General features: G+C 38.5%; 1 non-coding gene across 1 annotated transcript; it reads left to right on the top strand.

The window, feature by feature from the left end:
• Positions 1-24: 24 nt before the first annotated feature.
• LOC147619410 (small nucleolar RNA snoR101) lies at positions 25-89 on the top strand. Its single transcript, XR_015261922.1, has one exon. It is a non-coding gene; the product is annotated as a small nucleolar RNA snoR101 (small nucleolar RNA).
• Positions 90-16,492: the final 16,403 nt, after the last annotated feature.

The raw sequence follows: 16,492 nt of genomic DNA, 5'->3' as shown, positions 1-16,492 counted from the left end.
ATCCAATGATGCATAGCAAATGATGGCTTACACTTGATCTCTGAACCTCAGGTAAGTCTGTTGACATCACACAGGGTTTTACTGATGCTATGCATAGGATGGACGAAGTGGATGTCCCCTTAGTTTAGATGAAACTTAGACGCACATGCTTGTTCTGGGTCTTCAGCTAACTTCTGATGCTTTTTGCTGTGGCTTTGCATGAGAGGGAATTCTGTTTGTTGGTAGGTTGCTGTACCTCATTTCTGTATATGACGAGCAGCAGTATCATTATGATTTATGTCCTGATCTCAAACAAGTGATAAATTACTACCAGCGTAAACTTCTAGGTTTTTGAAGCTGTTGTAGTAGATTTTGGATTCGCTTTAAAAGGAATTGGATAGTGTGGATATTCACAGTGGTTTCACAACATCCACATAGCCAAAAAGAGGTAAGAACTCAGGGCTGCAGAGATGTTCCAGTGTTCTGTTGAGAGTATGCTGACTTCATTGTCAGTAGGTCTGCTCTCTTTCGAGAAAATAAAGATGTTTGTCTCTGTTATGTCCTCAATACTAGATGCTGTGGAGCAAGTAAGTCAAAACAACGACAGGAAGAACTTTTGACATTTTTTGAACTTTCAATTGTAGCACTGCATCTATAGATTTGAAAAATCTCACTTTAGTTTTTAAAGATAGTCTCTGATAATCTATATCTTTTGGCCCAAATTAGAAGCACATAAGAGTGCAATAATCACAGTGCAGTCATTCGTTTACGTTATATAGGGACTTCAATTGATCTCTGTGCTGCTTGAAAGATGTGCTATAATTTCTAAGTTAGTGTGAGGACTTCTTGAATCTAAATTGTGGTGAATGCTTTGACCACAATGTTGACTTAAGTTTGTTGATATTCTGGGCTAGTCTCAGTAGTTTACTACTAAGTGCCTGCACATAGACCAACGTTTCGGTTGTAACTATCTAAAATGTATGAATGACTCAGTGGAGTGTTGAGTTTTTCTGGAGTTTCTCGTTTCTAGATAAATTTTCTTTGTTTGGCATCACCCAATCAGTGTCTGACACTCAGTCTACTTCTATGGATCTATGCTGTAGGCGAACTATGACTTTGTCATTTGGGGGTTTAGTGCTGTTAGTGATGGCCGGGAACTGTGAGCTACTAGTCTGGGGGCTCAATGCTACTAAGTGTTTATTTTTGCAAGTAGGGTGTGCTTTTTCTTAAGAAGGCCTCTTTCAAATTTGTCTTTCAATGTGAAAGGCATATTTTTTTCTTTGCCCCTCAAAAGACGGCCAACATAAAGGTTGTCTTTCAAGTTCCTTCGTAAAACATTCACAAATGAAATGAAATTGTTATGACATTGACCTATTGTGGTAACAATATATCCATTGACCCACTATTACAATCTCTTTGCTTGTGAAGTTTGTTTTTCTTGATCACCATGGTTTTGCTATAAAGCTTCATCAGTTTTCTCAATAAGCTATCAACAAATGTCTTAAAAAAAGAACTAATTAATGTGTAATGTGTATTTAAAGAAGCAACAAACTAATACCTACATGCCCTTCATGTGCAAGGTTCAATTTTTTTCACCCTTACGTGTGAAAAGCAATTTTGTTTTATAGCACTTCAAGAGCAATACTCCATTCTTTTTCATACTTCTTTAGTTGGTCAAATTGCCTTTAGAAGGGCTTTGTAACCTTCAAAAATAAACAGTGCTACTTATTGACTTTTTAGCATGGGACAACGCGTCGAAATCAAGAATAGTTGATACAACTTGCCAACTAGATGTGTTGCAACATAACAGTATTTTCTGGTCACCTTTGATTCTTGATAATTTGGCTAAAAGGAAGAGTAGGTTTGAAGAGTGTCGGAAAAAACGGTTTATTCTATTGAAAATGAAAATTAGTCAATATTGTTTTGACTTGGAAAGATGTAGTGAGGCTCGTATTATCGCATTCATCATCTAAGATATCGGCTTCTATTGTTTAGAGATTTGAGGGTGCCATTTATTGTGAGGTGTGGCCCTTCGCCTCCATGGTCCATGGGTGTTGACTTCGACACTAATAAAAAGACTACAAATAAGCAAGCTATTTCTTTCTTTCTAGGGATTGGTTAACCCCAACATAAGCAAGCTGTTTACAAGCCTTACAGTTAGAAGTTGCATTGAGGCACACCCACGTCTTGAGAAATCCCAATATTTTGCAGCTCCACATAAATCCATTATTTGTGGAGAATATGATTGTGGCAATAACCATTTCTATATTTGAAACATATGTCTTCTTAACAAAAAACATGCATACATGTGGGCGTGCACACGCATGCATGCACTTGTGCACACTTCACATACAGGCGCACACGCAAGCATACATGCAATCATACTCTTGTATATGCACATGCACACATGATTGCTAATGCAGTTACACACACATGCGTGCACATTAGAATTGACACACCCAATCACCTACATGCATGTGCCAACACTTGTGCACATGACGTACATACAAACTCACATGCTTGCACAGACACAAGACACGCAGATGCACGTGTGCGTATGCACACATAATTCTACTTATGTAGACACATACAAATACACGAAGACACACCAGCATACATGCACTTGCACATGGATAGTTTACTCCCAAAGCATGTATCTCTATTTCTAAGCTTGAGCCTTAGCAATGGAGCATATGGCAAGAACACGTTTTTGTTTAACTATACTTTTATAGCAGCTTTATGTTACAATTGGTTCAATTTTGAGTTTTGCATTATTGGTATAACAAGTACTATTTGATTCATCGGTCATTTTGGCCTCCTATAGGCTTTAACAAATCTCTCTCTCTCTCTCTCTCTCTCTCTCTCAATATGAGAATGTTGTCTTTTTAACTCCATCATTAAACACAAGGTGCACTACTCTCCAGGTGGCTTGACTCATCAGCAATGAAGGAATAGAAGTAGCATGAGAAATGAATTCTATGGCCTTATATTTTATTTAGATTGATTTGATATTCCCTTGTGTGGACTATGGATTTGGCATGACCTTTATGATCTTTAGTTCTGAATTTGGTCTCCCAAATGCATATCTTAGGGTTTTCTAAAAAACACCATTTTCATTTTATTTTATATCTTCACTGAAAAAAAGTTACCCTAGGTACTACCCATTAGTAAGAAACCGCTACAAGTTTTTACAAAGTAAGAAAGCTTAACCCATACTAGTTTGTTACACAACGGGACAATTTGGGCGGCGACCTAGGTGGCCAAATGGGCTAGTTAGTTGCCAACATTATGTCACAGGATGATTGAAGATTTCTATTATGTAATTTGTAACAAAATGAGAGAGGGTGATTCTCCATCTATAAATGAGTTCTCTCCTCTCCCTTTCAAATCAAGGAAGCCCCCACACATTCTTGTGTCACTATCTCACTATCTTCTTCTTTTTTTTTTAAGTTTTTATAATCACTTAGTTATACATTTTCTTCATGTGTTCTCGAGGTAGCCCTTGCCTTATTATCGCCTTCTTACAAATCGTTTTAGTGGTAGTGAGCATGTGAAAGATCTCGGGAGAACCAAAGTATACTAGAGGCACCAATATACCTTTGCTCTCTATTTTGAATCACTGATTAGCTAAAAGGCAAGTGTAACTTAAAATTGAATCTCATGAAAGGGAAAGTGTAGTTTTTGGTAATTTTACATATCTTCACTAAAATGGCAATTACCTCTGCGATTATCTGATTAAAAAAGTCTATCTTCAAAGGTCCTTTTCAATCATATAGTTCAATATTTAATCTTATGGCTTAGTAAAAGAACATAAATTCTCTGTTTATTGATGTTTTTCAAGTTGGTTTTAGGACAACTTTACTACCCTGTGCACTGGAATGGCCATAAATTTTGACTTGCTCAACCATTTTTAAAACATTTTATAATGGCATGAATCTCTCTTTGAGCTTTATATAGCTATATAATTCAATTATTACGTACAATAATTTTTTTAAAAAATTTCTTTGCCTAATTATAAGTCCCATGTATCTTCTTTCTTCGAGTACCTTACATCTTCAATCATTCTTAAATGTTTTTCAATTATTCTAAAGTGTTTTTCTTAAACTATCCAAACCACACATACACCCTATGAAATTTAACCTTGGGCTAGAATATTTTCTTTCACAAAGGATTTCCCTCTTATTTAGAGAGGAGAGATTAACCGAAATCCTTTCTTCTCTAATTTCTTGACCCAAAATATTTTCTTTCAATAAAAAATTACCCTCTTATTTAGAGAGGAGAGACTAGCCAAAATCCTTGCTTCTCTAATTTCTCCTCTTGTTTGGAGAGGAGACATTAGATGAAAAACAAAATGAAGAGATAAAAGAATAAAGAGAAGCAAGGATTTTGGCTAATCTCTCCGGTCCAAACAAGAGGCAATTCTTTGTTAGAAGAAAATCTTCTTGCTCAAGCTTATGTGAGCGGAGATATAAGGTGTGTCGATAGGATTCATTTGTGCGGATTGGAAAAAAATATTTTATAATAATTGAAGATGAAAGGGACTCAAGAATAAAGGAGATGCATGTGACTAACAATTAGGTAGAGAAACTAAAAGAAATTGATCATTTTTAAGAGAAGCAGTGAATTGTTATGTTAAAAAATAGATGATTACTATCTTTTAGCATAATATTTGGATTACACAAATACATAGAGCTCAAACAGAGCTTTATGCCTATATAAAAAGTTTAACAAACAAGTGAGTGAGTCAAAGTTATCAACATTTCAGTGTGCAGGGGAGTAAAGATGTCCCAAAAACACCTTGAAAAACAACAATAAACATATAATTTTTGTTCTTTACTTAGCAATGAGTGTTGCCATATATATAGGCAGTGATGTGTGTGAACACACTAAGGACCGCTGGGGCACTTTTTCCCTCTTTAGGAGGTTTTTTTCCCCGGCTTGTATATACGCCCATCATTCTAGGGCTAACTTTTCTTTGTACATTGACACAATCTAATACACTTGTGTTGTGTGCATTCTTGCTTCTTCTTCTCCAAGCTTTGTGTGCTTTTTTGCAACCCTATTTCCAACAATTAGTATCAAAGTAGGCATCGGCTCCCAGGGCTACGTCGCTAGCACCCTCCGACTCACGTTCTCCGATTGAGGTGAGCTTTCACGAGCACTTGGACAGGTCCCTATACTCTGCAAATTAGCTCGTAGGGATTCGCGTTCTCAGAGATTGCATATGAGGTCGTTTCGAGCTCCGTTTTGTATTACAAGTTCTGCACAGGTGTTTTCGTCATTTTGTGCAGAAATTTCGACAGTGCAGTTTTCTGCAAAACAGGCATACGTATTCTATTGTGGACCGTGCTATATAGCACGACTTGTTTTCTGTTCAGTCTTTGCTTCATTACAGGTAGCTTTTGCATCAGTTTCAGTCAGTGGCCATGGCTGATAACAGCAATGATGTATTTTGCATGTTGTTTGCTGATGACAAACTGGATGGAGACAGCAACTACCCACTTTGGGCATACATGATGCAGCATGTTTTGGTTGCAAAAGGAGTGTGGAATATTGTGCAGGGTATGGATGCACGTCCAGGTTCTATGGATGTAGGATATGTTGAGGATGTTGCAGGTTCTAGTAGCTCTACTGTTGTTGCTGCTGTTTTACCCACTGCTGAACAAGCTCGTTGTTGGGATGGTAAAGATACGCATGCTCATGCCTTGATTGCACTTTCTGTCAAACGTAACATCACCCCACATATTCGTTCAGCTAAAACAACAAAACATGCTCGGGATATTCTAGCTGTTTTTTGCAGGTCGTAAAACGAGGCAAAAATCTCTTACCTGCGTAAAGAGCTAGAATCGAAGATTATGCAGGAAGATGATGACATGAATGTTTTTCTTGCTCTGAGATTAAAGATCTCAAGGAACAGTTGATTTCTGTAGGTGAGATTATTCCTGATCATTCTCTTGTGCAGACTGTTCTTGATGCTTTACCTGAGTCATATCAGACTTTTGCTTCCACGTGGAGACTTGTTACTGTGAGGACAGACCTGATGTTGTCAAGTATGATACTTTAGTCAACAAGCTCTTGCAAGAAGCGCAGTCCAGGCAAAATAGGGCTAGGCAGCGTGCAGTTGATCAAGCATTTGTTGCTGCTGTCCACCACCAGCAGAGAAGAAGTGGTAAGGCAGTCCCTTCCACTGTTTCTTCTCCTATTAGTAGGTCTGCAGCTTCTTCTCCTTCCACAAGTAGCAACAATAGGTGTAAGAAGGCTCTTGATAAAGGCAAGAAAAAAATGAGGTGCAACTATTGTAAGGCAACTGATCATGTCATTAAGAATTGCCCTAAGCTAAAGGCTAAAGGCTAAAGAGGCAAAGAAGAAAGAGTTAAATGTAGCCACAATAGCGGATGCTTCTATAAATGCAGATTCTGCAAATGTTGTGCAGGATACAGAATGGGCGTTTAGCGTGTATTGCCAGTATGACCCATCTGTACACATGATGCATGTTTGGCAGTTTCTGTTGACTCTGATGTATGGTATTTTGACTGCTACAAAGCACATTACCTTGCATCGTGATATGTTCACTTGTCTTGAGGCTGTCTCTAATGGGAATACTGTCACATGTGCCAATAATGCTTCTTACCCAGTGAAGGGTGTTGGTAAAATTATGCTTACTGCTACAAATGGCAGCGCTTTCATACTTTCAGATGCTTTGTATGTGCCAGGAATAAAGAAGAATCTATTGTCTGTCTCTGCGCTTGCTAGACTTGGACTTGTAGTCAAATTTGTGGGATGACAGATGTACTGTTCATGATTTGACTTCTGGTGATACGATTATTGCATCTGGCACCTTGTTTCGTGGGCTGTATAGACTCAATTCTTATGACGTGTGTGGAAGATTCAGCAAATGCAATTTCTGATGAAAAGGCAGTTTCAGATGCAAAACTATGGCATGCTCGTTTTGGTCATCTGAACTTTGCTAGTTTGCTGCGTTTGCAGAAATTTGATATGGTTGCTTCATTGCCCCCTCTTGAGGCACCATTGAAACATGTTTGTGAAGGCTGTATTTTGGGCAAAATGCAGCGTTCTGTGTTTCTAAAGGACGGTTCTGTGCGGGCCACTCGCAAATTGCAACTTGTATATAGTGATGTATGTGGGCCTATGCAAACTCCGTCATTTGGTAAACACTTGTACTTCGTGGCTTTCATTGATGATTACTCAAGGCATGCATGGGTATATCCACTGAAGACAAAGTCCGAAGTGTTTGTGCTTCAAACAGTTTTTACTTATGGTTGAAAATGTATCCAATTGTACTGTGGGCACCCTCCATTTCTGATCGAGGGGGGGAGTACATGTCTAAAGAGTTTGATGCATTTCTGGCTAGTCATGGGATAAAACACCAATGTACAGTGCCGTATACCCCTCAGCAAAATGGTGTTGCGCTGAGAGGAAAAGCAGGTCACTTATGGAGATGGCACGATGTATGGTCAAGAGCCAAGCTTTGCCACATGCGTTTTGGCTTGAGGAGGCTGTCATGTGTGCTGCATATGTACTCAACAGGTGTCCCACTAAGGCCTTGCAGTCTGTTACTCCATACGAAGCTTGGCATGGCAGGAAGCCTTCTATTGGTCACTTGCGTGCCTTTGGTTGCTTGGCCTATGCTTTAGTGCTTGTGCAACAACGTAGAAAATTGGATGATAAGGCTGTCAAATGCATTTTTGTTGGTTACAGTACTGAGAGGAAGGGTTACAGATTGTATCATCCATAGTCAAACCGTATCTTGATTAGTCGAGATGTTGTTTTTGTGGAAGATACTGTGCAGCCTTTGTTATCATGTACCAAAGAGACAAGTGTGAGCTCACGGGATGTATTTGATACGTTGTTGCCTCTGTTTACAGGTGGGAATTCAAATGTAAGCCCTAATGAGGCAAATATTCAGCCTATGCAGATTTCAAACATCATAGATCAGCCTATTTTTGATGCAGATTTACATGATGTAATTTATGAGGATAGGGCTGAAAATGAGCAGGCTAGAGGTATGCCTAAATGGCTGGTGCAAACCTTGCATGATAGTAAAATTGATACACCTATGTCTAGTCGTACCGCTCAGGTTTTCAGCATGCCTCTTGTGCATCAGATTGTTATGCTTTGGTTGTGTCTAGTATGTGTGAAGAGGAAGAAACTCTTTCATTTGATGAGGCACAAAAATCAAAAAATTGGTTGGCTGCAATGCAAAGTGAATATGATGCTATAATGAAGAATGGTACATGGTCTTTGTGTGATTTGCCTATTACTAAAAAGGTCATTGGATGTAAGTGGGTTTTTAAGTTGAAACGAAAGCCAAATGGCAGTGTTAATCGCTATAAGGCTAGACTTGTTGCGAAAAGGTTATGCTCAAGAAAAGGGCTCCCACTTGTCGTATGACTACCATTCGTAGCATTTGTGCATTGGCAGCTCATAATGGTTGGAATGTACATCAGTTGGACATAAAGACTGCGTTCTTGAATGGAGATTTGCATGAGGAGGTGTATGTATCACAGCCTCGTGGTTTTGTTCAAAGAGGGCAGGAAAACAAGGTGTGCAAGTTGAAAAAGGCTTTGTATGGTTTAAAGCAAGCTCCATGAGCTTGATATGAAAAGATACATGCATATTTGACTGCACATGGTTTTCAGAATAGTCCAACAGAAAGCACTTTGTATGTTAAATGTGTGGATGATGTACATCTAATCATTGCTCTCTATGTCGATGACATGCTGCTCACAGGACCAAATGAGAGTCATATCGCTGATTTTAAGGCTGATTTGAATGCCTCTTTTGAGATGTCAGATTTGGGGCATTTGCATCATTATTTGGGGATACAATTTAAGCAGTGTGATGGAGGTATTGCTTTGTGTCAGACAAAGTATATTGAGACATTATTGCGGAGATTTGGCCTTGAAGACTGCAAGCCTATTGCTACTCCAATGGAGACAGGTTTGAAGTTGAGTCTTCATGATGCTGGAGATCACTTTGATGTCACACTCTATCAGACAGCTGTTGGTTGCCTCATTTATGTATGCATTACGAGGCCAAACATTCAGTTTGCAGTCTCACAGGTGAGCAGGTTTATGCATAGCCCAGGGTCTCATCATTGGAAGGCAGTTAAACGTATCTTTCGGTGGCACCATACATCTTGGGTTATTTTATCCCAAGGGGAGATCGTTGCCGCCAGATTTACATGCTTTTTCGGACTCAGATTGGGCTGGTTGCTGTGACACAAGAGTGTCTAAAAGTGGTTTTTGTTTCATGCTCGGTAGCTCATGCATATCTTGGTTAAGCAAGAAGCAACCTACTGTGGCCACTTCTAGTTGTGAAGCTGAGTACAGGAGGGCAACTTTCACAGCTACTACGGTTGAGTGTGTGTGGCTCAAATGGCTTAGGCTGACTTGGGTGTTGGACAGGAGACTGCCACCTCTATCTACACTGACAGTCAGAGTGCATTGGCAGTTGCGAGAAACCCAGTTTTTCATGCTCGCACAGAGCACATTGAGGTGCATTATCACTATGTCAGGGAGAGACTCTTAGCAAGAGAGATCAGCTTGGCCTATGTGCCAACACAGGGTAACCTCGCCGATCTTTTCACAAAGGCGCTTCCTCGTGAGAAGTTCGAAGCTTTCCGCAAAGCTTTGGGCTTGCTCCCCTTTGTGGACTGATCTACTTCGGGCATGGCACTTCCCTATACATGACTGCCAGCTCTCGTTCACACCATCACTCCCAGGGGAGGATTTGTTGCCATATATATAGGCAGTGATGTGTGTGAACACACTAAGGACCGCCGGGGCACTTTTTCCCTCTTTAGGAGGTTTTTTTCCCCGGCTTGTATATACGCCCATCATTCTAGGGCTAACTTATCTTTTGTACATTGACACAATCTAATACACTTGTGTTGTGTGCATTCTTGCTTCTTCTTCTTCAAGCTTTGTGTGCTTTTCTGCAACCCTATTTTCAACAATGAGGTTAAAGAATGAACTATACAATTAAGAAGGGTAACCATTAAAATCGGATAACTGAGTAAAGAGCAATTACCATTTTAGTGAAGGTGGGTAAAACTATCAAAATCTGCACCACTCCCTTGCATGAGATTGAATTTTTGAGAAGTGCTCTTGCCTTGTGGCTCCTCAATGATTCAAAATAAAGAGCAAGAGTATGCTATTCCCCTAGTAGACTTTAATTGCTGGTTGCCGAGATCTTTCCACATGCTCACTATTGATAAAACCATTGGTACTTCCAAAGAAGAGTGGTAATAATACAAGGACAATAACTACTGAATCTCCCTTAATTTGTTTCATTAAAAAGATAAATAGATGGAGAATCACTCTCTCGCTTCGCTACAAATTACAATTATAGAAACCATTCAACCATCTATGAGATAAGTCCATATGTCACAATTAATTATCTTTTTAGGCAAAGCCTTCCATTGATTATTGTGTAATGAGACAATAAGTGGCATGTAGGTGGAGACCCCATTGCTTACACATAGCAAAGTTCTCCTTTACTTACACATGGGGGAATTATCCTCCTCCATGTAAGCAATCTAGAAGTCTATAAGAATATTTCCCAATTATGCACCTACATACTGCTCCACATGGAGGAGAAATTATCCTCCTCCATGTAAGCAGTCTAGAAAAATCTTTCCCAAACAATTATGCACCTACATACTGCTCCACATGGCCTTCCACACTTGGGCTTGTGGTCAATGGCATTTTAAGCCATGAAGTATAAAGGCCCACTTTTAATGACATTTTAATCCATGTAAGAATAATACATAAGTAAGATGTAAGTATCAAGGACCACTTTTATTTCCACCACATCATTAGACTAAAGAGTCATACCCAAGTATTTATAGAACATCACTAGACCATATCACTAGACCATCAAATCACTATAACCATATCTAAGTATTTATAGAACATCACTAGACCTATAAGCATAAAGGATAATTATTTATAGAATAGGGGTATTCATAATGTGTAGCTCTTCACATGAAATAAAACCTTAGGAAATACTAAATATTAACAGAAAAGAGCCGTTAAGAAAACAATCGCATCGCCATGTTGTCATGTTGTCATTCCATTGTGGGTGCCACATTTGAATAAGATACCACCTTATTTTCAAAGTCACCAACATACAAAAACTAAAAATTAAAGATATTAAAATTTGGTATCACATTGCCAACACATAATCCTTAGTTTCTAGCAATGTTATGGTTGCTGTTGTCCTTGCATATGCTTATCTTCACACATCTATAAGTCCTCATCATCTAACTAATTATGTAAGTGAGTATTGAAGGACTCAAAGGTCCTTAGAGGGTTAAGGGTAAGAATTCACTTGAGAATAATTATGTAAGTGAGTATTGAAGGACTCAAAGGTCTTTAGAGGGTTAAGGGTAATAATTCACTTGAGAATAATAGAAGAAGAAGAAGAAGAAGAAGTTTCTTGTGTAGGTATGGGTGTTTGTGGTGCAAGGGCTTCTTGTGTGCTATTAACTAGTGAAAGTGGAGGCCGGAGTTTCCTTTATGCCGCCATGGCCTTTGGTTGATGCCAAGGATTATTTAAACTTGGATTTTATCTTCTAGTGTAGGTCAGTTGCCATGCCACACTTTCAAAAAGGTGCTTGGCATTTTCAAATAGTGTATCCTCTTCTTCATCGATGTATGTCACATGTGAGGTATCAAAAGAGTAGGCCTTCGCTTGGTCTTTTCAAATAGTGTATCCTCTTCTTCATCGATGTATGTCACGTGTGAGGTATCAAAAGAGTAGGCCTTCCTTATGAAATTGGCTAGTAGCTATCAGTAAACTCAGTGTAAAGAAAAACTACAACCCTTGGATGATAGGTGATATGCTATTGTGGCCATTGTGGTCCATTAAATTTTGGTGATTGTGCTATTGTGGTTGCAACCGGAATCTTATTCTAGGAATTGATTGTGGAAAGTAGAGAATTAATTCAATCATAAAAACCATTGCTTGTAAGCTTCAACTAAATCAAATCAATTGAAAAATTAAAACACTTAAACAAAAATACTTAGCTCCAAAAAGACCATATTGGGTGCAATCTTCCCCCCTCTTGTGCGTGGCCTCTCCCCACACAAGAGTATTTCTTTATTAGTTTTCCTTTTCACCAAAATTAGGCCATAGCCCCCAAAATACAAGATGTGCTTTTTAGAGAGCACGGCACTCTTCTTTAACAAAAATGGAGTGTCAAATTGGGACTAGGGTAAAGCCATAGGCTTTAATAAATTCCACAAAAATAAATGTATCTTTCCTAAAGTTCAAAATGGAAAAATCATTTAATAAGATTACAAGCTACTATGCTTGCCAAAAATGAAATGTGATGATCCAAGATATTTCTTCCAAAGTAAACTCTTCAATTCCCATAGTCTTCATCACCTAAAAATATAAGCCCAATTAATTATTAAATTAATCCCACAAATATTAAACAGGCACAAATCATCACCAACTCATGACTACCAGGCGTAAGTACCCCAGGAATCACCTTGCCATACAAACCTAACTGAAATAATCATAGGTGGCCTCAAACATACGTCATATACCGCACGTATTAATATTTATAGTGGTATCACCCACGATATTAACCTAGCCGGCATGACGCAAGAGTAATCTAGGCGTCCCCAAATTACTCAAGAGGGGATAAATAATATTTTTCTAGAGGACTTAAAATATATTCTCATGACATCCCTCTTGCTTGAGTTTGCAATTGTCCTCAATTGCGGATTTGCTGGGTTTGAAAAGAATGAAGAATTTCAGGGTAAACTCGAAAAAATTTCTCAGGCATCCATTTAGCATCTTCTTGTGGATGATTCTTAAAAGTCAAAAGATACTTGAAGTATTGATTACCTGTCCTTGTTGTTGTTATCTCTTGGTCAATGATAGCATCAGGAACTAAGACTTCTTCCTCTCCTTCAATAAGAGGTGGTTCCTCATATGTTGGGTGAGTAGGAAGTGTTCCTCGAAAAGGTTTCAAGAGATGGATATGAAAAGAATTGTGGATATTCCAATTAGATGGAAGCTCTAGTCTATAGGCCACATCATTAATCTTTTGAAGGATTTTAAATGGCCCATAATATCTAGGCGCTAGCTTCACTGCAGGGAATTTTTCCACACTCTTTAATCGACGCTTTTCAATTCTCAAGAGTACATAATCACCTTCTTGAAATGAAAAATCTTTGCGCTTCCTATTTGCTTGAGATGTATACTTCTCTTGAGCTCTTTGAATACAATCACGCACTTCTGATAGAATGCGATCAAAGTCTCTAACATATTGGTCGGCTGCTTCAATCTTATGAGAGAGTCTAGTAGCCGGAATAGGCTCTTCCATAGATAATCTCAAATGGTGCTCGACCAGTAGCAGTATGAGGAGTATTATTATAAGCAAATTGGAGTAGGCGTATGTACTTATCCCATGCACTAGGTTGCTGGGAAACATAGGCTCTAAGCATATCTAAGATAGTGCTATTTGTAACTTCGGTTTGTCCATTCGATTCCGGATGGAAAGCCGTGGAAAAATCTAACTTAGTGCCTAAGTTTGAGAAAAGAGCAACCCAAAAGTGACTACAAAATTTAGAATCTCTATCAGAAACTATCACTTTGGGTAGACCATGATGAACAAAAATTTGCTTAACAAATATGTTCGCGGCTTGCTGAGAAGTTAGTGTCTTTTTACATGGAATGAAATAGGCTTGCTTACTAAATCTGTCCACTATTGTCCAAATCATGTCATGGTGACTGGAAGTAGTAGGGAAGCCAGTAATGAAGTCCATAGACACTTGTTCCCATGGTCTATCAGGAATAGGTAGAGGCATAAGCAATCCTAAAGCTTTGCCTTTGTAGCTTTTAATTGTTTGGCAAATGTTACATTCAGCTACAAACTTAGCTACATCATTCTTCAAATGGGGCCAATAGAATTCTTGAGAAACTACTTGAAGTGTTGCGGAAACTCCTCTATGTCCCACAAATGGTGGTTGGTGCATCTCTTCCAAGACAAGTTGTCTATAAGGTTGAGTAACACACAATCTTTTCTCAAAGAAAAGATAGCCATCATTATGAGAATAACTTCCTTGAGGTGTCCAATCATTTTCACGCAATTTAATCCATATTTGAGAAAAATTTGGATCAACTTCATAAGTTTCTTTCATGAGGACAAATGGTTCACTTTCAATTATAGAAATGTTGTTGATATTTGGTCTTCGACTCAAAGCATCGGCAACAACATTTTCTTTTCCAGGTTGATATTGAATCATAGGTTGGAAACTTTGAATGAAAGCTGTCCATTTGATATGTATATCTGAAATAAGAGGTTGCGTAAGCAAATGCCTAATGCTTTGTTGGTCTGTCTTGATAAGAAATTCAGAGCCCATTAGGTAATGCTTCCAGATTTTCAAAGCATGCACTACTGCTGCTAATTCCTTATCATAAGTGCTATAATTTTGCTCTGCAGGCTTAAGCTTTCTACTTTGATATGCAATAGGATGGTTGTCTTGCATAAGAACAGCTCCAAATCCTTTGCCACTAGCATCAGTCACTACTATAAAGAATGGTCTTTGAAAATCAGGTAGTGTAAGAACTGGTGCTTGTGTTAAAGCATTCTTGAGTGTTGCAAAAGATTTATCTTGCTTATCAGTCCAATTGAAATTTGTAGCTTTCTTAAGGAGTTCAGTCAAAGGATTGGCAATACAAGCAAAATTCTTGACGAACTTCCTATAATAACTACATAAGCCAAGAAAAGATCTAAGATCATGTATGTTTCTAGGCGTAGGCCAAGAAGCAATACACTCAATTTTCTTAGGATCTACACGAATCCCTTCGGCCGACACTATATGACCTAAGTATTCAATCTCCTCTTGAAAGAAAGAACTCTTTTCAGGATTGACATACAATTCATTTTCTCTCAAAAGATTGAACACTTGTTCCAAGTGTTGTTCATGCTCTTGTCGATCCTTGCTGAAAACAAGAATGTCATCAAAGAACACTATAACAAAACTTTGAAACTTAAGGAATATGCGATTCATCATACGGCTGAAAGTAGCTGGAGCATTGGTCAAACCAAATGGCATAACCAAAAACTCAAAATGACCAGTTTGGGTTCTAAAAGCTGTCTTGAAAATGTCAGATTGAGTCATACGGACTTGATGATACCCAGACTTTAGGTCAATCTTGCTAAAGACCTTTGATCCTCTAAGCTTATCAAGAAGATCATCTACCCTAGGAATAGGATATCTGTTCTTGACAGTAATCTTATTCAATGCACGATAGTCTACACACATTCGGTAAGTTCCATTCTTCTTCTTAATTGAATGATTCTTCTTCATTGTCGTCTTCTTCAATCATGTTGACTCGAGCTGCTGCTGCTGGTGTCGAATTCTTGGTACGCTCCGGACAATTCGGTGCTATGTGACCTTCTTTGTGGCACTTGAAACATTTGATAGAAGATGTCTTCGGTTTGCCACCATTGACTTTCTTATTGGTACTCATGTTGCCTTTAGCCTCGTCCTTGCCTTTGTCATAACCTGGTTTATACATCTTCTTTGAAGCATAAAAAGATTTAGTAAATGGTTTAGAAGAAGTACCCTCATGTGCTTTAATCTCTTTAGGAAAACCATTTTTACGTTCTGAATTAGTTGCCAAAGATATTGCAGAAGATAGTGAATGAGGTCGAAACATATTCACATCGGCCCTAATGGTAGATCTAAGGCCCGATATGAACTTCCTTTTTTGATCCTTCTTGCTGACTCTATCCACAACCTGCACATGTAATAAAGTATTCCAGAACTTTTCTACATACTGTGACATAGTCTCCTTTTCCAATTGATGCAAAGTGTCCCATTGGTGCCTAACTTTGGACTTGAATTGTGAGGGTAAAAAGTGCTTTTTAACCAGCCGTTGAAATCTTTTCCAAGAATCTGGCTTGTCACGACCTTGCTTAATTACACTCCACCATAAAGCTGCACTGTCTACCAAATGATTGACTGCACATTTAATCTTATCACTCTCTGAAAATTTTTCTCCAGAAAAATAGTCATCTAGTTGACTAAGCCAAGCTAAAATGACCCTAGCATCCTTCTTTCCATCATAATTTTGAAATGTGAAAGCTTTCCGACTAATCTTGGATTCTTTTTGTGACCTTTGTGCTCGCAATGTAGCATTTACAGCCCTTTGAATAGTGTCATCTTCGTCATCACCTTGGTAAGAAGAGGGGGACTCTTGAGGTAGGAATCACACATGTGGTAGGCAAATCTGCCATAGTGCTTGTGCAATTGATGTAGATAAATAAAATTTTACTTTATTTGATGTAAATAAATAAAGCAAAAATGAGTACTTATCTTATTTTTCTCCCGCAATTCGATCTTGGTTGAAGCTGAACAAGACGTTGTTCAATGGCTGAATTGAATTCTCGTCGCCTCAAACAAATCCCGAACGATTTCGCGTGATTCAAGAGTCTTGGGCTAGTCGAATTGTTGATGAAATAATT

The sequence above is a fragment of the Cibotium barometz genome, chromosome 33 (assembly GCF_041138505.1).
Source record: "Cibotium barometz isolate CiBa-2024 chromosome 33, ASM4113850v1, whole genome shotgun sequence".
In the NCBI taxonomy this organism is placed as follows: Eukaryota; Viridiplantae; Streptophyta; class Polypodiopsida; order Cyatheales; family Cibotiaceae; genus Cibotium; species Cibotium barometz.
This window is presented reverse-complemented; position numbering and strand designations above follow the sequence as displayed.